Source organism: Sus scrofa, chromosome 1 (assembly GCF_054392235.1).
Source record: "Sus scrofa isolate SSC_HxYL_T2T_F1_AM1 chromosome 1, Sscrofa_HxYL_maternal_Yorkshire_Landrace_v2.0, whole genome shotgun sequence".
In the NCBI taxonomy this organism is placed as follows: Eukaryota; Metazoa; Chordata; class Mammalia; order Artiodactyla; family Suidae; genus Sus; species Sus scrofa.
Genome location: NC_139383.1, coordinates 255,895,460 through 255,922,829, shown reverse-complemented (window position 1 = coordinate 255,922,829; position 27,370 = coordinate 255,895,460). Strand labels below are relative to the sequence as shown.

At 36.5% G+C, this 27,370-nt stretch overlaps 1 long non-coding RNA gene across 1 annotated transcript in view; it reads right to left on the bottom strand.

Annotated features, from left to right (window-relative positions):
• Nucleotides 1-1,932: 1,932 nt before the first annotated feature.
• The window catches only part of LOC146407119 (uncharacterized), a 352,528-nt gene continuing 327,090 nt past the window's right edge, over nucleotides 1,933-27,370 (bottom strand). The window contains exon 6 of the long non-coding RNA XR_014832257.1: nucleotides 1,933-6,865. This is a non-coding gene — a long non-coding RNA (uncharacterized LOC146407119). The remainder of the gene's footprint in view (nucleotides 6,866-27,370) is intronic.

Sequence of the window (27,370 nt, the reverse complement as noted above, 5' to 3'; positions counted from 1 at the left end):
CAGTGTTACTGTGAGCTGTGGTGTAGGTCACAGACATGGCTCAGATTCTGCATTGCCGTGGCTATGGCATAAGTCAGCAGCTGTAGCTCCGATTTGACCCCTAGCCTGGGAACTTCCATGTGCCACAGGTGCAGGCTTAAAAAGCAAAAAATAAATAAAAAATAAAAATAAAAAATCATGGGATTCATCTCAGTAAAGGAAATCTTTAGATAGTTATTAAAAAAATGGGATGAATAAAATAGACATTGACTGGGTTAAAACAAGGGTTTTAATGTAGCATTATCAAAGGTTGGGTAGGCTAAAAGGGCCCTTTGGTGTTCCCCCTACGCTAAAGGACCCTAAACAAGTCTGCTCTATTTACCCCTGTTTGGAAAAATGTAAAAGCTGGAAGAATAAATGTTGCTATGAGAAGCCAGACTAGCAACCATTTAGGGCAATAGTTGCAGAGGTTAATCAAGTTAAAGATTGATAAAAGGACAGAGGTTCTTTGGCTGGAGCCCTCCCTGGAGATCCAAAGCCTCTTCCACAAAAAGGGCACGCTGGAGTTCCCGCTGTGGCTCAGTGGAAAAGAATCTGTCTAGCATCCATGAGGATGCAGGCTCAATCCCTGGCCTCACTCAGTGGGTTAAGAATCTGGCATTGCCATGAGCTGTGGTATAGGTCACAGATGCAGCTTGGATCTGGCATTGCTGTGGCTCTGGTGTAGGCCAGTGGCTACAGCTGCCATTCAACTCATAGCGTGAGAACCTCCATATGCTGCAGATGCAGCCCTAAAAAAAAAAAAGAAAAAGAAAAAAGAACAAAGAAAAAAAGAATGGGTATGCTAACTAAAAATTGGCACTTGCCATCTGCCTCTACAAGGTCTGTCACAAGCAACTGAGACTGCTGATCTTCAACACACCCTGAAAGGAGTTCAGAGTGGAGATCAGGAACTTGGCACTTGGTGTTCTGGGAAAAATTGGCAGAACAGACAGTTCTAACATAGTTTGATAACTCCAGGGGAAGATTTTATAAGCCCAATTCTTGCATCTTATCATATCTAGAAAAGCATTAAAATCATGTTAACATCTGCTCCTAGTGGCTGGCAATCACCTTCAGGACACTGGCAGCAATCTTTTGAAAAAAAATGTGTGCTTGATTGCATGTACCCACCTTTCACCAAAATCACATATATACTGACCTTCCTCTCACCTCTTTTTTTCAGTCATGGCCTTGGCATATGGAAGTTCCCAGATCAGGGATCAAACCCCAGACACAGCAGTAACCTGCACGGCAAAACTGTTGTCGGATTCTCAACCTGCTGAGCCACCAGGGAACTCCCCCCTGCCACCTTTTTAGAGCAGTTTCTCAGAGCTATCTGAAATGCTGTCTCCTGAGCTTAGTCCTCATTTTGCCCCAATAAAACTTAACTCACAACTCATGTTGTGAATTTTTTTTTCAGTTAATGGGAAATTGGTCAAGGGATAGACAGGAGACATTTCCAGAACTCTTTGATACATGAGAAGCCCATTAACAAGTACCAAAACCCATTGTTGAAACTGTGACTCAGGCTATAATTAGACCTGGAGAATGTAAAAGTAAGTGTTGATAGGATTATGAAAGTTGGAATGTTTAATTAGATATTAGGGGAAGAAGTTCTGTCAACTTTACTTGAACGTTTTATGGGAATTCCTACTATGTCTTGCCAGGAATATTTCCTCCACCAAGTACACAACTGACCTCAGAAAAACACAGGTTTGAAATGCAGGAATTCACTTATACGTACATTTTTTTCAATAGTAAATACTACATTACCATAGATATAGAGGAACCACAGGTATGAAGGGGCAACTATAAATTATACATGGATTTTTGACTGCACAGGGGATTGTGCCCCTAACTCCCACATTATTCAATGGTCAACTGAATTGTAAAACAGAAAGCATATAAATCTCACCTACAAGCAATTTTAATTGAACATAGCAGCTGATATAAAAGCTTAATATTCAAAGCTAAATAGTAGCAATATTAGAGGCTTTCCCTTTTAAAGTGAATTGTTCTCAAGTTGGATTATGCACTCAGAAAGGAAAGCATCCAAAGGCCCGTGCTAGGATGCTTTACACACACTTTACAAAGGCATAAATCTTTTGGTTTCCATCATAGTTGAATATCTTCTCCCTGATATAAGGAAGCACACAGAAGATAGTTTAATTGGATGAGTGAGTCTGCCTAGCTTGATAGGCAGACTGCAACCCAATTTTTTGAGGAATTTAAAACAGCTGTCCTTGTTTTATAAATCTAGTCTTTATGGGACCATTGGTGTCACTCTAGAAACAATTCAAAGCCTTATCAAGACCCAAACCTCCTCTATTTCACCTCAAAATGCTTGTAGGTGTTGGGATATTAGAAACAGAATTTTCTAGCACTTAACAGAAAGAAAAAAAAAAAACAGTAATTACTCTATACCTCTGATAATAAGCACATAAACCTGATAAAATCCACTTGGAGAAAACTTGGATACTTTCTCTATGCAGTTTTCTACTCCCCTCCCTCATTTTCTCTGGAGGCATTCTTTGAAATGCAAACTTTAGGGAACTATTTCTTATCAAAAGGAAAAAAAAAAAAGGAAGATATGTTTGGAAATTGGGCAATGATTAAAAACAACTTCTCCACAAGTATTGGTACTTATAAAGTCTTTGTTTATATGTATTCGTATATGTATGTTGTAGATGTGTAATGTTTTTCTACCTCCAGATGGTATTGTCAAAGTTAATTTACAAAGAGTTCTTCTTAATAGTGTTGAAGGTAAGTACTTGTAAGGATTATGCATATGAAAATTCTCATAAATATAGTATAAACTCAAATGCTTTCCAGATTCACATGATTAAGGTTGTTATTTAATGTTCAAGCTTAGTTTAAGTCTGTTAGTTTAATTAAAAGAGGCATGACGTCAGAGTTATTAGCACTACATATAATGTATACAAACGCATTTTATTCTACCTGCGTTTGTCAAAAAAGACTTTCACTTTATCTCTGTTACAAGCTAAAGAAAATCAACTTGAGATGGTGTCTGACTTTGCCTAATGTCTAATGAGCTTTTGTGAATAGTCTGAACATAACTGTTGGGAGCAAATGAAAAACTGTACTATTAAAAATGACACATGCTTCCAGAAATTGTAAAATGTGTTTATGAATTTGCCAATCTGAAGAATGCTGTGGTAATAGATAGTTCCCAATTGCTTGTTTTCACGGGAAATTAAGGTTTTTAAGGGTTAAGAATTCTAATTAATATTATAATTAAAGCTATAAGAAATAATAAGAGAAACAACTCCATATGTAAGGAAAGTAAGATACGCTTTTGGCTAAGAAAAGGTATGCTGTATGGAGATGTGGTTTTGTTAATGAGAAAAAAAAAATTTGTCCTAGTTGTTTCAAGATGGACACATGAGAGAGAAAGAGAATTTTACCTTGGTTAATCAACCTGACTAAAACTGAATTCATAATATAAAAATGTTTAAAAAAATAAGCTTTACTATCAGTTTTACTCATATAAAACTAAAACTTAATTTTCTTTCATTTCCCATAAAGTTTTTCTTGTACTATTGATCTGCTCCTGATAAGAGACTGTAAAAAGTTTTAAGTAATCTGACTAGAAAGGAAAGATTTTATGTTTTTATCAAAATAATTTTCTATGCTTCATGTTGTCTTAATCAGGTCTTTGATTATTTAAGAAAACTGAGTCTTCTCAGTGTTAAAGGAGCTAAGTTTTTCCAACAACTCGTAACCTTCTGTATTTGCCTTTGAAATCTTTTATTGCCCCTTTGGTTAAATATATCTATTTAAGTATCATTTCATAATGATGTGATCCTATTTAGTCAAGTGTCCAAATCTTTTTATATTTTTGACAAACATCCCAAAATCAAATTCTAGAGTCATTTTTAACTTCAAAAACTTTGAAATTTTCTAGAAAGACCCTGAAACATTTCAAGAGATTCATTTTCTTCACTTATAAAAAGGATGACCTTACAAAATTAGGCTTTTTTGATATGTTAAAATACATGGGATACCCGCCTTGTCAAGTGAGAGGTAATACTAAGCCTTCTTTATGTTGTATCTGTATAGGTATATGTTATAAAGTACCAGAAATTGTCTGAAATTCCTAGAAATCTGATATGTCTGGGTATGCTACAGTTATAATTCTAGTTATTTTCTTAAAATGTTGCATATCAAAGAAATACCAATTTTCTTGTCAACTGCAAGTAAACTCTCATCAGGCCTTTAACCCTGGCCGTTTTAAAGTCTTTTTCATTTACATTTGTTGTTTTATTCTGAGGCTTTTTCAAAGGTACCTCATCTTTGAGAAAATTCATGGAGAGAATTCTGGCAAGTATATATTTCTAATAGCTTTAAGATCATAAAACTTAACTGGGTAGGAATCTCTAGAATTAATGAAAAAACTGGCTTAAGTCAGAACAAGAATTAATAACATGGGGCTGAATAAAATGAGGGGTATTATTATAATATCAATGACTTTTTTATAATGATGCCATTTAAAAAATGTTTTATTTTGGCAAACTTAAAGATAACTTTTTCTCTGTTTTAAAAATATCTCTGACTTAGAGCAATTTGCTAAGTTACATCTGTTAGGACTGCGTTGTTTTGTTTCCTTGGTCCCTGCTCCACCGCAGCAAAGAACTGAAAAGAGGGGCATGTTACAGAAAGTTTATTGAAGTGAAAGTACACTCTCAGAGAGAGCAGGCTGTGCCAGGAGTAGGGACTAGCCCTGCTTTACAATTGGCTTTTTCTTATATCCCCATGCTGAGGACCTGAGTGAGCATTTGATATTTCCTACCCCTGCCCACTGATTCTTCCTGCCCCATGCACTGTGTTTGCATAAGGGCTGAGTGTTGATTGGTCTCTATAGGGGGCATATTTGATCTTCTGATTGGTCTTGAGTGGGATACCTTATTTGCATGGGGGACAGGTTATAGGGAAGTTCCCTGGAGAGTTCCTTGATGTTGTGTCTGTTAGGCCTGGTCGCTCAAGGTGGGGGAAGAGGCATTACAGTGAGACAGGTGGGGCCATGATAAGGGTCTAGTAATTGTCGTCTTGGCCAGAGGCTTTGGTTTTAAACTCCGTAAAGGGGATTGAAGCCTAATACATCTTCGTAAACAAAGATTATCAGAACAATTTTAAATTATTAGACCAAGTTTATTGACTCTAGACTTACGTTTCAAACAAATTAGTCTTAATTTGTCTATCTTTAGCAGAAATAAGGATTACATTGGAAAGAGAAATTGTTTCAGCAGAGATTATAATATACATTTGTGGATAATATTTTAGTGCTGTTCATTATCTTTGAGAATTTATTATTTACTTGTAAACTGGACTGGACCCTAAAGTCTTCTCAATTCCTCCAATATCTGGTTATGATGCTCTAAACTAATGTTTTCAATTTTGTCTTATTCTTTTGACTTGGAATCACTAAGAACAAAAATTGCCTTTTTTATCCCCTAAAGCTCTGTAAACTGGAGCTACCCAACTTGATAAAAACCTCAGAGAAATAATCACAACAGCTTGTGTTTTAGACAATCTTCATTCTTGTTGCTGTGTGGGCTACTCAGAAATTGCCAATATGCCTGATGACATCATCTGAGATATTCAAATGGAAAACCAGGAAAATCTGTCAGATTGCTACTGCCTGTCCTCTCTCCATCTGAAGATGCTTCAAGCCTGACACCTAAAAATCTCCTCAATTTGTCATTCTCAGGACTCAGACTCTGGGTTTATAATTTGCTCCAATCATTAACTTTTGCTTTGTTTTGCTTTTTTATTTCCATAGAAGTACCACTTATTAAATATCTGGTTTATACTATATTGGCCTAACTTTGAGAGCTCACTGGCATCACCTGCCTCCTGAAATGAGATACAATTGTTTAACTGAACTGACCTTTTCTCAAAAGTAAGTTCAATGAGATATAGGCAATTAATGTAGCTTCTGGATTGTGAAACTTCTTTAAAATTTCCAAAGTAGGCTGAAATAAGAGTGAAATATATGACTCCAAAATGTTTATTTGGTATATTAATTATTTTAAGCTGATTATTTTTAAGAAGCAGCAGACATAAGCAAATCTCTGAAAACCGAGTAGAAGTACCCTTTTATCACACTTAGGCAACAACTTAAATCTATATAACAGCCATGCCCTTATTCACTGTGCTTTTTTCTGGTAACTCTCCATAACTGAGTCCCCATCCCCAACATCTATCTTTAGCTGAAGATGGTATTTAAGGTGACGGCTTTAGTCATTTTAGGGAGTTGCTCAGTTTTCCTGGATATTTCCCAGGGATGCTGGAGGTATGCATGTTATTAAACTTTTGTCTTTCTCCTATTAATCCGTCTTATGCCAATTTCATTATGAGACCAGCCAAAGAGCCCAGGAGGACAGAAGAAAAAAATTTCCACCCCTCTACTTCTAACATTATCACATGATTTTAAGTTGGCCAAGTAAATTATACTGGATGCTAACTCTATGCAGAAACTTAAATGTGACTGTGAAAAACAATTACATTGAAATTGTATAATTAAATTGTGGTTTAATATACAGGGAAGAAACTCAAGGGATGAGTATACTTCACATATTATACATTGTGAGGGCATGTTAAATATCTCATGGAATAGTAACAATTACCCTGTAGAAAGTTACCCAATTTAAAGGCAAGAAAAATACTTAACTGAAGCATTCACTCTCTTGTTCAATACTGCACAAATATTCAGAACCTTAATTCAGAGCCTTAATTTTAATCCAAACTGGAGAGTGTGTTGAACCTCGCTTTCTATTTTTAGACATTACTCTGTCAAGTTACTTGTAATCTGGAGTCTTAGCTTCTGCATTTAAGAAAAGAAAAGAAAAACAAGGTTATTATCTATCTGATAAAACTGACGTTAGGGTAAAACTGGAGAATGAATGTGGAAGTGCTTTTAAAATCATATTGTGCTATCCTAATGTTGGATATTATTTATGTCCTCTTAAAGTAGTCATCACCACCAGGTTTTACCATTACATGTAGCACTTAAATGCAGCCAAGCATTACAGAGTTCTGTCTGACAAGGGAAAGATAACAGCAGGCTAAAACGAATGTTCCCTAATCCCTAGCCACTCATCCGTGGTTGCTATTGAATTGATAATACTCCTCTGAATTTTCAAACTTAGTTTGGTAGCATCAAAAGTCTGATGAATGAGTGAAGCTGTTCAGCCTCGAGCAGCATTTATCTGCAGAGGTCCATATCTTATAGCTTACAAAGTTGTAAAAACAACCTGCCAAGATGAAAGATGTAAAATATTGCCTTATGTTTATAGCAGGTTATCCTATGCTGCAGAAGTACTGACTTTGCCCATCCACACTGATAGACCACCTGGTGGCCACTGTTAAGTGTGAAAGTGGAGCTTCTGCCAAGTCAGGATAAAAGGTTAAAACAGTCTGCCTTTACCTCAGAGAAGTTTTTGTTTTGTTTTTTTTAAAGTAAGGATGTTGTTTTGGCTATTTTGTTAATGTCATGTATAGTTTGCTATCTTGTATTCATGTGCTTGTATGCGCTATGAAATAACTTACTCTTAAAAAAAGAGACACGTTTATATCTTTCAGGTAAATTAAAATGTATGCTTGAGAAAATTCTCTTGAGGGAGAGGATTTTTCTAGGGATAAAAACAGGTCTCACATATTCTCAAATATGTTTAAAATAACAGGATGAAAAAGATAAACGTTAAAGCAATATTGCAAACATATTTCATATTGCATAGCTTAAGAAACCTTGTATTGAAAGGAGGACAAGGATATTCCTGATAAAGAAATAAGAAAACGAGGCTCCGAGAGATTATATGTTTTCTTAAAGTCCCACAGTTAGAGATATTAGAGTCAGGTTTCAAATACATGTGTGGAAAGGAGGGGGAAGAATTTTGTATACCTTAATGTTTTTACATAAGCAGAGAATCTTCATTTAAGTGAATTTATTGAGAAATTAGATATTTCATACAACCGGATTTCCAGGTAATGAATTTTATTCCTTTATATCCCTGTTACCTAAATCTTTAATTTTAGCACTTGGAAGAAAGTGTTTTAGAGATTAATTTATGCTTTCTCTTTTCTTTGACAGTACAGTGTCGTTATCATGAAGGTCAGCGGGCTTCAATTCAAAGATACCTTTAGAACTTCCTGGGAAGTGGACTGTTGTTTGCCCCTCCAGTGAATTGTCTGCTGTACTTTTGTATTGAGAAGAATAAATTTTCTGCTACCAAATTACTTATTATCTGCTTTCTCTCATGTCTACTTAGGAAGTAACATTCCTCCCACCTTCTATCACCAATCCCAGTCTTCAAACTTATAAAGAAGGGGAAAAAAATGTTTATTCTACCCTTCCAGGTTCTTGACTGAGAGCTTTTTCTAATAAAAGACAGATTAACAGGAGAAAAACAAAAGTTTAATAATATGCATACCTCCTGTATACATGAGAGATACTCAGGAAAACTGAGTAACTCCTTGAACTGGTCCAAGCCATCACCTTGAAGCACTATCTCTAGCTGAAGACAAAAAAAGATGTTGGAGGGGTGGGGTGGGAGCAAGCTACAAGGGGTTATCAGGAAAAGTACAGTAAACAAGGATACTTGGTTGTTAAGCAGATTTAAGTCACTTTCCTCTTTCTAATAAGGAAGAGTCACTCTTACAAATGCAGATTTCTCTTATAAGTGTAAATTTCCCTTATAAAAAAAGAGGGTAAGTTTTACCTAGTTTTCAGAACTTCTCCTGTGACTGCAGTTTCTTAAAAATAGGCCCAGATGATCCTTATACCAAAAAGACATATTTTGGGATGACGTACTCTGTTCCCTTTCATTGTTTATTTATTTTCATAGTAAGGATAACATACTTAGAACTGAGAATTTGGGGCTGAAGGCAAGATGGAGGAAGAGTAGGGGGATGCACTCACCCTCTCCCACAAACACAACAAAAAGCACATCTACAGGTTAAACGACTCACACAGAACAGCAATTAATCGCTGGCAGAAGAACTTAAACTCCAATAATGGCAAGAATCTCATGACATAACTGGGTAAAGCAAGAGAAAAGAGGAAAGTGAGAGAAAGAGAATCGGGGCTGGACAAGTGCTACCAAAAGGGAACCATGGAGGAGAAAGGGATCTGACACCCTGGAAAGTCAACTAATCAATGGAAAGATCAACCAAATAGGAGGGATCTCCAGACACCAAGTAGAGTGCGGCAGTAGGTCTGAGACCTTAAAAGCAGAGTGAGAGCCGAACAGATCACCTGAACTACTGGCACAGTCACCAAAAACTGAGATGCTTGGGTAGGGGCTGGGCACCAAGACCTTGATCCGGAGGCTAGTCATTTTGGGAATGGGCTGGGGTGGGCAGTGCAAAGACAGCCTGAGGGATTAGGAAGTGGTGCCTCACAGGTGGAAGGAGCAATACACTAAGGGCCAGGGAGTGGAAAGCCACAATAGAGGGAACCTGGGAGAAGAGCTGGAACTGCAGGAGAGACAAGGCACCAGTGTTGGGGAGGGGAGAAGAGGAGGGGTGGGCCACCATAGCATACTCCTTGTGTCACAGTGAGCGCACTTGCCCACCAGCTAGCAGAGAGCAGTGCTTCCCAGTGCATCCCCCCTCCCCCTACCCCATGGTGCACTTGACCTGAGGCTGCCTGCCATCCTGGAGGGCTGGCCTCACCACTTGTGGGAAGCTGACCACCTCAGGGGCTTTCCCTGCCCACCCTCTGGAGGGCTAAAACCCCTCAGAGCAGTTCCTAGGACCACCAGCTCCCTGGAAAGTCCCGCAGCCCAGAAACGATAGAGGAAGTTCTACCCAGCCATGCGAAATCTGCTTCCATTGCAGGGCAGACCTGCCAGTCCCAGCAGCCCTGAGGAAGTGCCCCTTTTTTCTCCCAGTGGCCAGCTAGCCACTCCCACCCTTAGGAGGTGCTGCACTGCCATGGAGCAGCTGCCCAGCACTGTCAGCCCTCTGGAAAAGGCCCACAGTCCAGAAAAGCTCCAGCAGCTCCAGCAGGCCATGGGAAATGTGCTTCCATTGTGGGGCAGTCCTGCCAGTTCTGGCTGCCCTTGGGAAATGCCCCTTTGTCTCCCAGAGGCCTGGCTAGCCTCTCCCACCCTTGGGAGGTGCTGCACTCGAAGTTCTACCCAGCCACGCGAAATCTGCTTCCATCACAGTGCAGACCTCCCAGTCCAGCTTGCCCTCAGGAAGTCCTCCTTTGCTTCATAGAGACCCTGCTAGCCCTGCCTACCCTCAGGAAAAGCCATGCTGACTCAAAGAAGACTGGTCAGCACTGCCAGCCCTCGGGAAACATTCCACAGCAGTGCCAGGGTAAACCCTGCCTGGCCACGGGGAGTACACCTCCACCAAGAAAAAGAAAATAACAAGCAAGATGAAGAAGCTGAGAAACCACTCCCAGTTAAACCAACAGAACTCACCTAAAGCAGCCAACAATGAAACAGACTTCCGCAGTCTGACAGACTTTGAGTTCAAAAGGAAAATAGTGAAAATACTGAAGGAATTAAGAGAAGATATGAACAGTAATGCAGACTCCCTCAGAAAGGAACTAGAAAATATAAGGATGAGCCAAGAAAAACTAGAACATTCATTTGCAGAGATGCAAACTGAACTAAGGGCAGTAAAAACCAGAATGAATAATGCAGAAGAACGAATCAGTGATATGGAAGATAGAATAATGGAAATCACCCAATCAGGACAGCAGACAGAAAACCAAATGAAAAAACATGAAAGCAATATAAGAGACCTATGGGATAATATAAAGCAGGCCAATCTATGCATAATAGGAATTCCAGAAGGAGTAGAAAAAGATAAGGGGATGGAAAATATATTTGAAGAAATTATCCCTGGAAACTTCGCAAATCTAAAGGATACTGAGTTCAAGATACAGGAAGCACAGAGGGTTCCAGACAAGTTGAACCCAAATAGACCCACAACAAGACACATACTAATAAAAATGGCAAAAGTTAATGATAAAGAGAGGATCCTAAAGGCAGCAAGAGAAAAGCAGAATGTTACCTACAAGGGAACCCCCATAAGGTTATCAGTTAATTTCTCTACAGAAACTCTACAGGCCAGGAGGGAATGGCAAAAGATATTTAAAGTGCTGAAAGGAAAAAATATGCAACCTAGAATACTCTACCCAGCAAGAATATCATTTAAAATAGAAGGGGAAATAAAATTTTTTTCCAACAAACAAAAGCTAAAAGAATACAGCAATACAAAACCCAGGCTAAAAGAAATACTGAAAGCGCTTCTCTAAACCAAAAAGAAAAGCAAAAAAAAAGAGGAAGAACTAGGATGGAGGAAACCACAATCAGAGAGCAGTCACCCAAATAAGCCAGCATACAGATCTAATCATGAACATGTTTCAAACAAAATAAAATTGAAAACAAAAAAAGAGGCATCAAAATCATAAAATGTGGTCAAGGGAAGTAAGGAAATAAATAACTTTTTTTATTTTTTTCCTTAATTTTAGTATGGTAATGAAGTGTTTGAACCTACAGGACTGTCAGGCTAGAACACACAATAATAGGAAGGGTTAACATACTTAAAAAACAGGGCAAGCACAAATCAAAACCAAACATTACATTCCCAAAAAAATGAAAAGAAAAACACTCGAGCAGAAAATAATTGGAGACCATCCAACCAAAAAAAAAAGAAGAAGAATGGAGAATCGTAGAATCAAGTGGAACACAAGGTTTAAAATGGCAATAAATAATCATCTATCAATTATCACTTTAAAAGTCAATAGACTGACTGCTCCAATCAAAAGACACAGAGTGGCTGAGTGGATAAAAAGGCAAAAACCTTCAACATGCTGCCTACAAGAAACTCACCTTAGGACAAAGGACACATATAGATTGAAAGTGAGGGGGTGGGAAAGTCTATTTCATGCCAATGGACATGACAGGAAAGCAGGAGTTGCAATACTCATATCAGACAAAATAGACTTTAAAACAAAAACACAAAGAAAGAAAATGAAAGACACTATTTAATGATTAAGGGATCCAATCAAAAAGAGGATATTACTATCATCAACATATATGCCCCATATATAGCAGCACCCAGATACATACAACAAATATTAATAGACATAAAGGGAGAAATTGATGGGAATACAGTCATAGTAGGAGACTTTAATACCCCACTCACTTCAGTGGACAGATCCACTAGACAGAAAACCAATAAAGCAACAGAGATCCTAAAGGAAACAATAGAAAAGTTAGAATTCATTGATATCCTCAGGACACTACGCACAAAAAAATCAGAATACACATTCTTCTCAAGTGCACATGAAACATTCTCAAAAATTGATCACATACTGGGGAACAAAGCTAACCTCAACAAATTTAGGAGCATAGAAATTATTTCAAGTATCTTTTCTGACCACAATGGCATGAAACTAGAAATCAACTACAGGAAAAGAAATGAGAAAAAGCCTACTACAGGGAGACTAAACAACATGCTACCAAAAAATGAATGGGTCAATGAGGAAATCAAGAAGGAAATTAAAAAATACCTCAAGACAAATGATAATGAAGGCACAGCTGCTCAAAATCTATGGGATGGTGCAAAAGCAGTGCTCAGAGGGAAATTCATGGCAATACAGGCCTTCCTCAAAAAAGAAGAAAGATTTCAAATTGACAACTTAACCCACCACTTAAATGAATTAGAAAAAGAACAAAAAAGACCTAAAGTCAGCAGAAGGAGGAAATTATAAAGATCAAAGAGGAAATCAATAAAATAGAGACTCAAAAAAAATAGAGAAAATTAATAAAACCAAGGGCTGATTCTTTGAAAAGGTAGACAAAATTGACAAATCCCTGCCTAGCCTCACTAAGAAGAGGAGAGAAAGAACCCAAATAACCAAAATTAAAAAAGAAAAAGGAGAAATCACAATGGATACTGCAGAAATACAAAAAATCCATTAGAGAATAAATACTATGAACATTTATATGCCAACAAATTTGACAATCTGGAAGAAATGGACAACTTTCTAGAATCTTATAGCCTGCCAAAAATGAATCAAGGAGGAATAGACCAACTGAACAGACCAATCATTAGAAATGTAATTGAATATATCATAAAAAAACTCCCTACAAATAAAAGCCCCGGACCAGATGGCTTCACAGGTGAATTCTACCAAACATACAAAGAGGATCTGGTGCCCAACCTCCTTAAACTTTTTCAAAAGGTTGAAGAAGAAGGAACACTCCCATAGACATTCTATGACACCACCATCATCCTAATTCCAAAACCAGACAAAGATACCACCAAAAAGGAAAACTATCTGTCAATATCTTTGATGAATATAGATGCAAAAATTCTCAACAAAATCTTAGCCAACCAAATCCAACTACATCCCAGGTTCACAAGGATGGTTCAACATATGTAAATCAATCAACGTCATATACCACATTAACAAAAGAAAAATAAAAAATCATATGATCATCTCAATAGATTCAGAAGAAGCATTTGACAAACTCCAATATCCATTCATGATAATACTCTTGCCAAAGTGGGTATAGAGGGAACATTCCTGAACATAATCAAAGCCATTTATGACAAACCCACAGCAAATATAATACTCAATGGAGAAAAACTGAAAGCCTTCTCACTCAAATCTGGAACAAGACAAGGATGCCCACTCTCACCACTGCTATTCAATATAGTTTTGGAAGTCCTAGCCACAGCAATTAGACAAACAAAAGAAATAAAAGGCCCCCAAATAGGAAGAGAAGAGATAAAACTGTCACTCTATGCAGATGACATGATACTATACCTAGAAAACCCTAAGGACTCAACCCAAAAACTACTTGAACTGACCAACAAATTCAGAAAAGTAGCAAGACATAAGATTAACATTCAGCAATCAGTCACATTTCTGTATACTAACAATGAAATATTAGAAAAGGAATACAAAAATACAATATCTTTTAAAATTGCACCTCAAAAAATCAAATACCTTGGAATACACCTAACCAAGGAGGTAAAGGACTTATACGCCGAGAACTATAAAACATTAATCAAAGAAATCAAAGAAGATGTAAAGAAATGGAAAGATATTCCATGTTCATGGTTTGGGAAAATCAATATTGTAAAAATGGCCATACACCCAAAGCAATCTACAATTTCAGTGTAATCCGTATCAAATTACCCATGACATTTTTCACAGAACTAGAACAAACAATCCAAACATTTATATGGAACCACAAAAGACCCAGAATCGCCAAAGCAATCCTGAGAAACAAAAACCAAGCAGGAGGCATAACTCTCCCAGACTTAAAGAAATACTACAAAGCCACAGTCATCAAAACAGTGTGGTACTGGTACCAAAACAGACAGACAGACCAATGGAACAGAATAGAGAATCCGGAAATAAACCCTGACACCTAGGGTCAATTAATCTTTGACAAGGGAGGCAAGAACATAAAATGGGGAAAAGAAAGTCTATTCAGCAAGCATTGCTGGGAAACCTGGACAGCTGCATGCAAAGCAATGAAACTAGAACACACCCTCACACCATGCACAAAAATAAACTCAAAATGGCTGAAAGACTTAAACATACGACAGGACACCATCAAACTCCTAGAAGAAAACATAGGCAAAACACTCTCCGACATCAACATCATGAATATTTTCTCAGGTCAGTCTCCCAAAGCAATAGAAATTAGAGCAAAAATAAACCCATGGGACCTCATCAAACTGAAAAGCTTTTGCACAGCAAAGGAAACCAAAAAGAAAACAAAAAGACAACTTTCAGAATGGGAGAAAATAGTTTCAAAGGGTGCAACTGACAAGGGCTTAATCTCTAGAATATATAAGCAACTTATACAACTGAACAGCAAAAAAGCCAATCAATCAATGGAAAAATGGGCAAAAGACCTGAACAGACTATTTTCCAAGGAAGATATACAGATGGTAAACAAGCACATGAAAAAATACTCAACATCCCTGATTATTAGAGAAATGCAAATCAAAACTACCACGAGATACCACCTCACACCAGTCAGAATGGCCATCATTAATAAGTCCACAAATGACAAGTGCTGGAGGGTTTGTGGAGAAAAGGGAACCCTCCTGCATTGCTGGTGGGAATGTAACCTGGTACAGCCACTATGGAGAATAGTTTGGAGATACCTTAGAAATCTATACATAGAACTACCATGTGACCCCGCAATCCCACTCTTGGGCATATATCCAGACAAAAGTTTCCTTAAAAATGACACATGCTTGGAGTTCCTGTCGTGGCACAGTTGTTAACAAAATCAGATTAGGAACCATGAGGTTGTGGGTTTGATCCCTGGCCTTGCTCAGTGCGTTAAGGATCAGTTGTTCCCATGAGCTGTGGTGTAGGTTGCAGACATGTCTCGGATCCCACGTTGCTGTGGCTGTGGTGTAGGCTGGCATCTACAATTCAGATTCAACACCTAGCCTGGGAACCTCCATATGCCATGGGAGCAGCCCAAGAAATGGCCAAAAGACAAAAAAAAAAAAAAAAAAAGACACATGCACCTGCATGTTCATTGCAGCACATTCACAATAGCCTGCACATGGAAACAAACCAAATGTCCATTGACAGATAATTGGATTGGGAAGAAGTGGTATATATACACAATGGAATACTACTCAGCCATAAAAAAGGATGACATAATGCCACTTGCAGCAACATGGATGGAACTAGAGACTCTCCTACTGAATGAAATAAGTCAGAAAAACAAAGACAAATACCATATGATATCACTTATACCTGTTATCTAATATACAGCACAAATGAACGTTTCCACAGAAAAGAAAATCATGGACTTAGAGAATAGACTTGTGGCTGCCCGAGGGGAGAGGGAGGGAGTGGGAGGGATCGGGAGCTTGGGGTTAATGGATGCAAACTATTGCTCTTGGAATGGATTTACAATAAGATCCTGCTGTGTAGCATTGAGATCTAAGTCTAGACACTTATATCACAACAGAACAATGGGAGGAAAACAAATGTATACATGTTTGTGAACTTGGTCCCCATGCTGCACAGTGGAAAAAATAAAAATAAATAAATAAATAAATTGTAAAAAAAAAAGAACTGAGAATTTGAGGATTTCTTTCTGTTAAAATGCACAACATATAATGCCAAAAAAGTTGCTAACTTTATGACATTATGACTAAGAGTTTGTTTAAATTTCACTTAAATTCCATGTTTCCAGTTATATTCTGAGGAATTATGGTACATGTAGATTTATTAAAACTTAATAGTGACATGTTATCTGTTCTCAACTGAGAATTTATTTCATAATATTCATGATATAGATAATTTTATTATATATCTAATTTTTTCCTATATTTTCTTTTTCTTTTTTGGGGGGTACTCAGGCATAAATCACTTTTCATTATTTTTATACAAAGCATGAGATTTCAATACAAAGGTATAATAGAGATATTGGAAAACTCGGGTTCAAAGGTATTTCTCTAGACAATAAAAGAGGAGTGATGAAGGCAGGGAAAGAGACACTATAGGGGCCACCAGTGTACTGGTTAATTATTCTTGCCCAAGGCAAAAGAGAAGAGGGTTCTTGGGAATCTATTTCCTCAGCTTTTTGTGGCTTTGATGTAAACAGACTTCAGTGAAGGCTGGCCAGAAACTTTCTGCCCAACCGAGAAGCCTTAGGGTAGGAGGAGGAGAGGGATGAGTTTGCCATCAGGGAAGAGCTGAATTTCTGGCCTCTTCTCTGACTTGACACTTAATTAGGCCTAGAAAACATTAGGAAAATGAACCTAGATGATGGTGGTGGCAAATTCTCATTTGTCTCCGGGTACTCAGTTTTCAAGGATAGTAAAGAATGAGTTCTAAGCTTTTTAAAAATCACAAAAAAGGTTTTGTGCATCTCGGTCACTCCAAAGGCAGTTGGAGGACTACTTGCTTCCTCACTCTTTCACATTCCTACATCTGCCTTGACCCAGCATCCAATCTTTTCACTGGCTTTCTCCAGATAATCTGTTACATGGTAGAATTTAGTCAGTTTCTTAAACTGTACTAAGGAACTAGGTGGATGTTCCAAAGTAGTCCTTCTGGCAAAGAAATTACACATGCAAGACACAGTTTCCATTCTTTCTCACTCCTCTTCCCACCCTCTCCTTTCCTCCTGAAAGCTCCCATTTTCCCTATTTTATAATGTAGAAGAACTTTCTTCTTTAATGTTTTGGTGCTGGCTACTGTGTCTGTTTAAGGAATCCTTTTAAGGTATGTCTCAAAAGATGAATTACATTAGCTGTTCAAATGATGCAATTTTCTATTCTCATTTAAAGAAAAAAGTAATAGACGAAAAAGGGCTTGATGAGGGGAAATTCTCAGAAGGGCTGCTGAGATAAGTCAAAGCACTTCATTCTTTAAATTCTTCAATCTGTCTCTTGAAGAAGGACAGTCTGAAAGTCAATAGTACCTTTTCATATCTTAATTATTAATAAAAGTGTTTAATAACATTTAATACTTGGTTCATATTCCACATTCTCTGGTTGTTTAAAAATGCTTCTCTTTCATAAAGTTAGCATCCAATCAAAGTCTGTTATATCTTCTAACACATTTCTGTTTTATATACAAAAATTTGTAATTGTTTTATTCTAGTTTCATATCCTGGAGATAAATATGCTGAAAGCAAAATTCAAACAGAGCAGAAGAGGAATGTTGTAAATCTCAGGAAAAGAACCAGTTGTGAAGGGTGAGGGCAAGAAAGAGGAGGTACATCTCGGAAAGTACAGCAATTGCCGGGGTCCAGCCCCAGCAGCCAGGCAGTGCCGAAGGAGAGGATGGGCTACAAATGGCGCGGAAAGAATTGGAGCCAACTCCTCAGCTGCATGCTGCAGATGACCCAATTTATTAAATGAAAAGCATCAGCTTTTATACCATTTCACAATCAAGTTTTGTGTAAGATTTGACACTAACATTTGATTTAAAGCCCCTTCTGTTCCCTCCACCTGAGATACAAAAAAAGGTTAGTTAAAACATGTTCCTTTCGACTTTAGATTTTTCTTCAAGATTACAAAGTTTCACACTGTATTTTTCTTAAAAGGTCAATAACAGTAGCTATTCTATTCTATATTAAGAACAAAGCTGTAATAAGTAATAAACTATGATACCTAACATTCTTTAACTAAAGGTGTATGTAGTTAACAAAAACGCATGAAAGCCTTAGGCTCATGACATTCTTGAGGCTGCAGTTTATTTGGCGCCAGCAAGCTAAGCATATAACCTATTGTCCTGACTTACATAAGCTCCAAACCACCAATTTCAATAGAAAGGAGTATTATACCCCAAAATTATCAAGTGCCCCCACAAGGGATGAAAGTTACAGGTGACACTGTGGTTTAATAAAAAATATATCTATTGTAAAAAATAGCGATTTGTAGGCCATACAACACTTTTCCCAGCCCCAAACTTCATTTCATGTGAAGGGACTGAAATCATAAGTTTCCCCTGTATACTCTTACAAAATAGGTGCCATAAATTGTTACTCCAAAACAAAGGCTTTTTCCATAACATTGTTTAAATGACTTCACTCTGTTTTGGTTCAGGTGTTTTACGTACCCAGGGCAAATCCTTAGCTGTAAGAAAGCTGTGAATCAAAGATAGAAAAAGAAGGATAAACACAGAAAAAATAGATTAACATATTTTTGGGGGGATATCATTTTTATTTTCCAGGAAACCAATGTTTTTCAAGGAATTGCTCTGCAATCCTTCTTCTTCCTTCAGCTTGTCTGTAGCTCTGCTAACCAGACAAGCCTCACACATCTGCAATCCTTCTTTCTTCAGCTTGTCTGTAGCTCTGCTAACCAGACAAGCCTCATGCGACTGTGGCTTTGTTTTCTTTACTGGAGCAGCCTTATGGCTCCCGACAAGCAATAACAAAATGCAATTTTAAAGGAGGGAGCATTGCCTTAGGACCTAGGCAAATTCCTCTGTAGGCTATTTTTCAGACTTAGACCATTTCTAAAATTCTTTTAGTTCATTTTAACTTTAGAGTTACTGTTATAATTTTTTTTGGTATGGGCACATTTTGCAGATATGTGTTGCTTATCTCTTGGGATATCATTTATTTCAAGGAGAATTTCATTATTTGAAAGTACATTTTTTTTTGATAATTCTAAGGTCTTTGACAGATAAAATGTTTTAGCATTGTTTGAATTCCCCACAATCTCCTTAGTGATTCTCCTTATTCTTTTTATTTATAACTGGGAGTTTACAAGAACTTTTTCCAGTGCTCCCAGTTGTTCTCAGACTCCCACTCAGCACAAGATTTCTTTTAGAGATGAGCGCTGCAAATTTATCAGGGCCCCTCCCTGCTTTCTTTTTTCATTGTTATAATAGTGCCCAGTTTCTTCAGATGCTTGGGGATTACTGACCATGTCTATCCATATTTTATGTTTGTGAGGATTACTTTGTCACCTAATTCTGTTTAAGATGTCCATATATTTGCTTTGATTTCATTTCACTATTTTATTTATTTATTTATTTATTTATTCATTCATTTATTTTAAGGGCCGCACTTGCGGCATATGGAAGTTCCCAGGCTAGGGGTCCAATCGGAGCTACAGCTGCCAGCCTACTCCTCAGCCACAGCAATGCCAGATCCTTAACCCACTGAGTGAGGCCAGGGATCAAACCCGTGTCCTCATGGACACTAGTCAGGCTTGTTACTGCTAAGTCACAATGGGAACTCCAATCTTTCTGTTTTTTAAGATGTGTTTTTAGGGAGATAAGTGATAGAAAGAAATAGATGATTGATAGATAGGGTGAGTGCCATGCCCTTGCCAATGGAAAAAGTCTTCTTATATAATTTATATAATTTATAAAAATTACTCACACTTTGAGAACATTTAGCTGTCATTTCTGATATTTTGCTAGCACGCCCTTACAGAGCACAAGTTATAGGGACAACACATCAAAAGAAAATGCTGCAGTTCTCATTCTATGTGTTTGTGTGTGAGCATAGTAAGAATCTCTGGAGGATATAATATCTATAAATATTAATGTTTGTTTTTAAGTTAAACTTGCAGTTATTCTAACAATGTCAATATCACAATATAAATTCTATATGTAGGAACACTGAGTTTCGGGAATTTCACCTTTAGAAAGTAATGACTAGTTCACCTTTGTTACATTCCTTCATGTGAGGAAGGAGCAGGACAGAAGGTGGGGGCCTCTCTTGCCTGTGGAGACAGTGCTGGGTCATAGTTTGACGTCAATATGATCACTGCTGGTGTTCATGTTAAGTCCAGTGAGAATAAGATAAATAGTTTATCATCAAAGAAATTACAGGAACATGATGAATTGATACGAATATGGGAGAACAATAGCAAGATTTAATTTAAAAAATGCCCTTTCTAAACTACCTAAGGATTATAGTTAGGTATCAAGTATTGTTACCAATTTCTTTTCTTGGCGGTTTACAGAGAAACATAGATACCTATGTTGATAAGATTGAAATAAAGGATTAGTTATGTGTTACATTGCTAAAGATCATTCAGGGGGATATTTTGTCTAAACATTAGTCTCAGTGTGCTACTCAGCCTAATTTGTTTTTCTACCACACTAGAATCTTTAATTTTTCTTTTTTTTTTTTTTAACTCCAAGCCTCAGATTTAGAGTAATGGTATCACTGATGGAATCCAGATTATAGAATGGGCTGTATGCCACTGATTAAATTCACTGTTATCATGGCTGCTCTTAGTACAGGATGTACTCAGATAAGGCTGAGTTAGCAGGAAAGGGATGTTTGGCAGTTAGGTTTTGCTCGGCTTTCCTATTCTTCAGCAACACAGAGTTGCTGGCTGGTAGATCCAGCAGCTGCAATACTGGGCCTCATCATGTAGGAGCCCTTGGCAAGGACTCCTTCATCATTGAAGTCCTCAGCCCCACTAATTTCCTCAAGTATCCTATTTGCCTTTTTTCTTTTTCATAAGGAAAAGCTGGCACTTTAAAAAATATTAAACATCTGTTAGGTTAATAGTGTAAACAATTAACAAACAGAAACTTCAGCTAAATAGAGTTGGGAAACCAGAAGGATCTCTACACCCTGACATAATAGCAGAGCCCAAGAGGAAGTAGAAAGATGCCTCTTCTTTCCCTCAAGGAATCAGCCAATGAAAATCCACAAAATGTTTACTACAGGTCTCCCAGCTTCCTTTCCTCACTATAAAAGCATTCTCTTCTTGCTGTGTAGGGAGCCACTTGTTTATGGTTTGCCATGGTTGCAGACCACAAATTGCAATTCTCTGCTGATCCTGAAATAAACCCATCTTTCCAAAGAGATAACTGACAGTTTACTTGTTGCATGTTAACAATAGTATATTCAGTTTATGTCTGTCTCTGGGTTACTTCCCTGAAATAGTTTAAACGTCTTAACAACTGTTGTTACAAACACCTATCAATACCCACCTGCTGATTCCCATTGTTTAATTTTTGGATTATTAAAATTGCAATGACACTATGAGTCTCAACTGATAACTATACATTTAAATACTTTAAACTTTTTATTGAGAATAAGCTTTTTGTTGAGAATTTTATCAAGAATAATTGTTTTAACATTTTAACCCACATTGAATAATAAGCGCCAATATCACCTACAGAAGAATTTAATCCTAAATTCTGAAATGCTAGTCATGTCATGACCATCCCAGTTACTACACAGAGAGTCTTTTGAGAAGGTATTATTGTGAGACAGTGAAGAGTGTAGAACTAGTGTAGAACTAGATGCTTTTTTTTTTTTGGCTATACCCATAGTATGCAAAAGGTCGGGGCTAGGGATCAAACACCGCTGTAACCAGAGCTATAGGAGTTACAACACCAGATACGTGATCCACTGAGCCACTGGGGAACTCCAAACAAGATGCTTTTATAAATATCAAAGTGAAGACAAATAAACATAAGCAACACACAAGTTCTATACCATGCCATTACATACTTGCCCTCGTGTGAAACACTTCCCATTTGCCTACCTGAGACTTTGATCAACTTTTTTATTTGGAATCCAGTGTCCATTCTGTGTGATTATACACATTGCACTGCAGTGAAGTTATTCTCTGACTTTTAGAACTGGACAGCGCAGCAAGATGTTTTGTTCAGACTAAAAGTTATATCAGAAAACAAGTATATTCCACAAGCCTCAGAAGGCAGCATTCAATAGGGATTCAAATAAAACAGGGAAAATGTCATAGACCAGGCTACTCCATAAGGCCACCCCTTGCTTCCACGTGGCTTCAACCTGTGGCTTCATTACATCACTACCACATCCTTTACCTCGGGTCAAGGAAGGCTCAAAGAAGAGGGAAGAAACTGCCACCCAGTCCAGACCCTATGTTCCATAGATAATGAAAGCTAAAGTTCTCCAGCTATTGTTCGATCTATGGTTATTAGAATAGTAAAGGAGACTTTTTATAGAATTGATAGATATATTCTTGGGATAAAAGGGTGAAGAAAAAAATATCAGCATTACATATCTAGGATTGGGTAACATATAGTTTCTTTTCAAAAGGCATTACTTTTAGATTTTTATGTTAACAAAAAGTAAAATAAGAAGTTAAAAAATTATAGAAGGAAAATGAAACTTTATAGGAAGGGTTTATTCAGATACACGGAAATTACTTCACTAGTAAACATAAAGACATGAGATCATATTGAAGATTTAAAACTGCAGGATTATAGCGCCAAATAGTTTGATGATTCAACAAGAGTATCAAGTGATGGGGCTAAATGCCATTTCCTTGAGCTACTATATTTTCTTTCTGAGAAGTGTACATGGTCAGAAAGAACTGTGAAATTACAGTAGCTAATTGAATTTATTACTACTCAATTAAATGCTGGATGTAAAATTTCAATCTCGTATAGGAACTATAATTAGTAATTTTGATTTGGAAAGCTAATGTTGATTACAGGTATGGGGTCCTGATAATCTAGCAACTGCAGAGGGGTAGTGGCATCTATATGATGTTTGTTATCTTTCCATGAGTTCTACAGGACTCTAGATGAGTTTCATCTGTACTTGGATTCACCCAATGTTTCTTGAGCACCTTAAGTGCTAGGTACTCAGAGATAAACATCTCACATTCTAGTGGGGAAGAGGTTTTTTTTTTTAAATACTGAATTTATGTAAATAGCTTGATGAACCAAGTTGGCATATGTAATATATGTGGCATAAATAACATATATAATATACACATATTGTATATATATACTAGTAGTATATATACATACATATAGAACATAATATGTTAATAATATATAACACACACATATATACATATATATATGCATATTTACATACATATGTATATTTACACACACGAATCCCACTTAACTCTCATCCTGTTGATTTTGGCTCCATTTTTTGGCTTGTGAAGATAATCTGAAATACTGATTTTGTTATTCACTATATTAGCTGCTCTCTCTTCTTTCTTTTGTTCCCATCAATATATTGCATCTATAAAATTCATAGCTATTTCATTTATATTATCATTGAAGTAAGTAATAAATAGTTGAGTAGCATTGTTTTGTGATATTGTAGTTAGGGAGAATTTCTTCCCCTGAAATTATAACCAGTGAAATGTAGAGGAAATTTACCAAATTGTTCTTATATTCAGTTTGATCATATGCAGAGTAGAAAAAATAATATTTATTTCTGGAGGCTTTTGTGACAATTAAATTGACATCCTATTATTGTATTCAAAGTGCCTGGCATATTATAGAAATTAACTAACTAACCACTAAACTATGACAAAGGACCAAAGTCATCCTTTCCAGTTATTATTGACCTATTATTCAAATGGCTATTGAATATCAACTCTATTCCAAGTATTGTACCAAAGCCTACAGATCTTAGGAACATTAAGATGTACTTTCAAGTTTGAAATTAATTATGAGAGAGAGATAAATAATAAAAAAGTCAAATTAAAGCAATCTCATTATCAAGATATAACATCAATCAATTTCATCCATATATTTCTACATCTTTCACAAATACACTAGCAAATGCTTTGTAATTTTCAAAACCTTAAGGTCTAGCTTCATCATCTCAAGGTGAAGTTCAAATTTCATTTTATAAAGAGCAAGACCCTTTAAAGTCAAATTTAAATTTATCTTTTAAGACATTTTAATTTATCCCTTGTGCCTTTTATATACCCTGTTATCAAACCAAACTAAATGCTCACCATTTCACATATCTATTAAACTCCCTCTTGCTGCTACAATTTAACACATGCACATTTTTCTCTCCATGCCCACAGTTCTCTTGCTCTCTTTACTTTGTTTGGCAAATTCATGTTTCAGAATGAGTTTAAAAATACTTAGTTTTATTAAGCCTTTCTGATTTTCCTAGGCAGAGGGAGCACTTGCCTCTTCTAAGTTCCCAAAATATATAATATATGCCTCTTCTAAAATTAAGAAAAATATTCACCTTAATACTAATCTTTTCTTATGACAATATATGTCATATGACAATATATGGAATGTTTAATTTACTTTATCATTTTTATATCTTATACATGTGTTTTGTTACTTATAAATTTTTCTTTCAGACATAACTGCTCGTGTAGTTTTAAGATACATGACAGAGGTTGAATTACTAGGGTAAATTATTATTTTATGTATGTTCTGTCAAACTGTTAGTTTGACATATTGAAATACATTGAAGCCTTTCTTTTTGTTTGTTTGTTTGTTTTGCCTTTCAGGGCTGCACATGTGGCGTATGCAGGTTCCCAGGATAGGGGCTGAATCGGAACTCTAGCTGCTGGCCTACACCACAGTCACAGGAACACCAGATCCAAGCTGCATTTGTGACCTACACCACAGCTCATGTCAATGCTGGATCCTTAACTCTCTGAGTGAGGCCAGGGATAGAACCTGCATCGTCATGGATGCTAGTCAGATTCATTAAATGCTGAGCCTCGATGGGAACTCCCATTGAAGCATTTCAAACTTTAAAGAAAAGTGAATCAAAGGGTATCAGTGCAACACAAATAATCACCACATTTCTCTCTTGGTCTTAAGTTTGTTTTTTGATATATAAAGTATGTTTAATTTAAGAAGATAACCATATGTGTGGTATTTTCCCAGCAGCTGTTCTATCTTGCTCATTTTGACAGTTGGATTTCTCTAAACCAGAAAAGGTTTTATGCAAGAAAGGTTTAATAATCCACAAATAATATGCTTTACCCTCTAAAGCAATTGCCTTGGAATTTACATTTTTAGATGATGGTCATATGTCAAAATTTGTATCTTGAATAAATGGTTAGAGATCCAAAGATGCTTCCATTACTAAATTTTTGACTTCTTTGGAACAGTCTTTGAAGACACACTAACAAAAATCATTATTTTACATTTATCTTTCTTCTTTCCTACTGAAAAAATCATCACCTCACTGATAATTTGCATTGTTAACCAAATCACATTCTAATTGTCCAAAGGTTAAACAAATCTTCAAATTTCGAATGCTAAAAAAAAGGTGTCTGAGTATGAAATACTTAAAAGGGGATTTTAATAATTTTTAAGCATCACTGAAACAAGTATAATCCTCTAGAAAACTACTTTAAAGATGACAGAACTCATCTTTTTCATTTATTGTACGCCTACCAACAAAGTGTGCTTTATTGATTTTGGTACTCTATATTTTTTGGCATTTTACAATTTTTAAAGTATTGCCGCACAACCATTTTTAATTTCCTTCTTTCATCAGCACTGTAGTGTAGGGACAGGTAGTTTTTAAACATACTTATTTTACCAATGATTCCAAGACATTCAAATATATTGTGTCCATTTTGATACCAAAAGGACATTAAATGGTGAAACTGGGACTATGCTCACAATTCTTGATTTCCTTTTTTAGTCTATTTTTTTCTTCTCATACTGTCTCCAAGCTGTTAGGATTTCTTATCATTTGAAAATGCCTCCAGAATTGTGAGTTAATTAACCTGACATAGTAGGAGACTTTGTAAATTTCTGTACTTTATAATAAGTGTTCTCCTGCCTATAGAGAAGTATAATAGGCTTCAATTTCTAGTACTTTTATATTTTTTTCCACTAGGCAGTATATTATTTATGATAATGAACTCTCATGTTTTATTGCATGTACCAACAACTCAGTAAACTTACTGTACTCTGGGGTTTTAAGCACCTTGAATAAACTTCTGACTAATTAATTATTGAGCTAATTGCTTATAGTCCAAAAAAGAAGTAGTATCTTTTCAGGTCTGATAATAAATTTTTTACATATAGATAAATATAAAAGATTAAATAGCAAATCTCTTATTGTTTCATGATTCCTAAAACACTTTAGCCACTTAGAAAGCATACTATCTACAAAATCAGATAGGACAATTTATTTATTAAAAGTTCCTTTCCATTTTTATGTATGTAGCATATTGAATATCTCCAGATGAGGCACTCCAGGGAAACATCTAGTTAGGATGCTTAGGAAAGTTTGAAGTCTCTAAGGCTGCTTTAGAAAGTTCCATGTTATGCCAGATGGTTTTCCAGAATTCTAAGATTCCCAGGAGCCCATGAGGCAGATCAGAAGTCTAAGTAGAATCTGGATTCCTTCTGCCACTCTGTGTGTACTTTTGACTTTCAGAAACTTGATTTCAGTTCAAGTTAGCACTTACTTCATATCTATTACATACCAGATTTGATAGGCCTGGTAACATGAAGGTGAATAACCCAAGGCTCCTGCCTTCAAGCATTTTATCATCTAATAAGAGAAACAGGCAAGTAAACAAAGTCTGGTAAATACAAGAGAAATATATGCAAGACATGGATGGTAAGAAGAGAATGGCAAAACTATGTAAGAAATAGCTTCAACAATGAGCCCCATTTACTTCCCTTCATCACCTGAAGCAGTTTGGGACTGGAAATCACACTTATTCCACAGAGCATTTCACTGAATTACAAAGCACCAAATATACGTACCAATAAGCTGAGGTTTTTTTTACTTTTATTTTTTTTGACATAATATATTATCCTGGACTTTCAGACCCTGGAGAAAATCTAAAAGATGCTGTTAGACCCTTGACTTTAGAATTAGATAACCTGGTCATTTCTCCCCATTGCATTAACAAAACCATTAGAGTCTATCCTTGTATAATTTTATCAAATATTTCCTATGAATGATTGCATAAGGTATACAATAAGGTAAGAGTTAGTGATTCAAAAATACATTAGTCAGGACTAGTTGGGAATACAGATGCCATGCTAAGTATTTTGAGTTGAGAAAGAATATTGTGCAATATTTGAAAGGGCTGTAGAAGCAGAGGTCCAGGAAGTTGCTGTTTCCCAAACTCATCC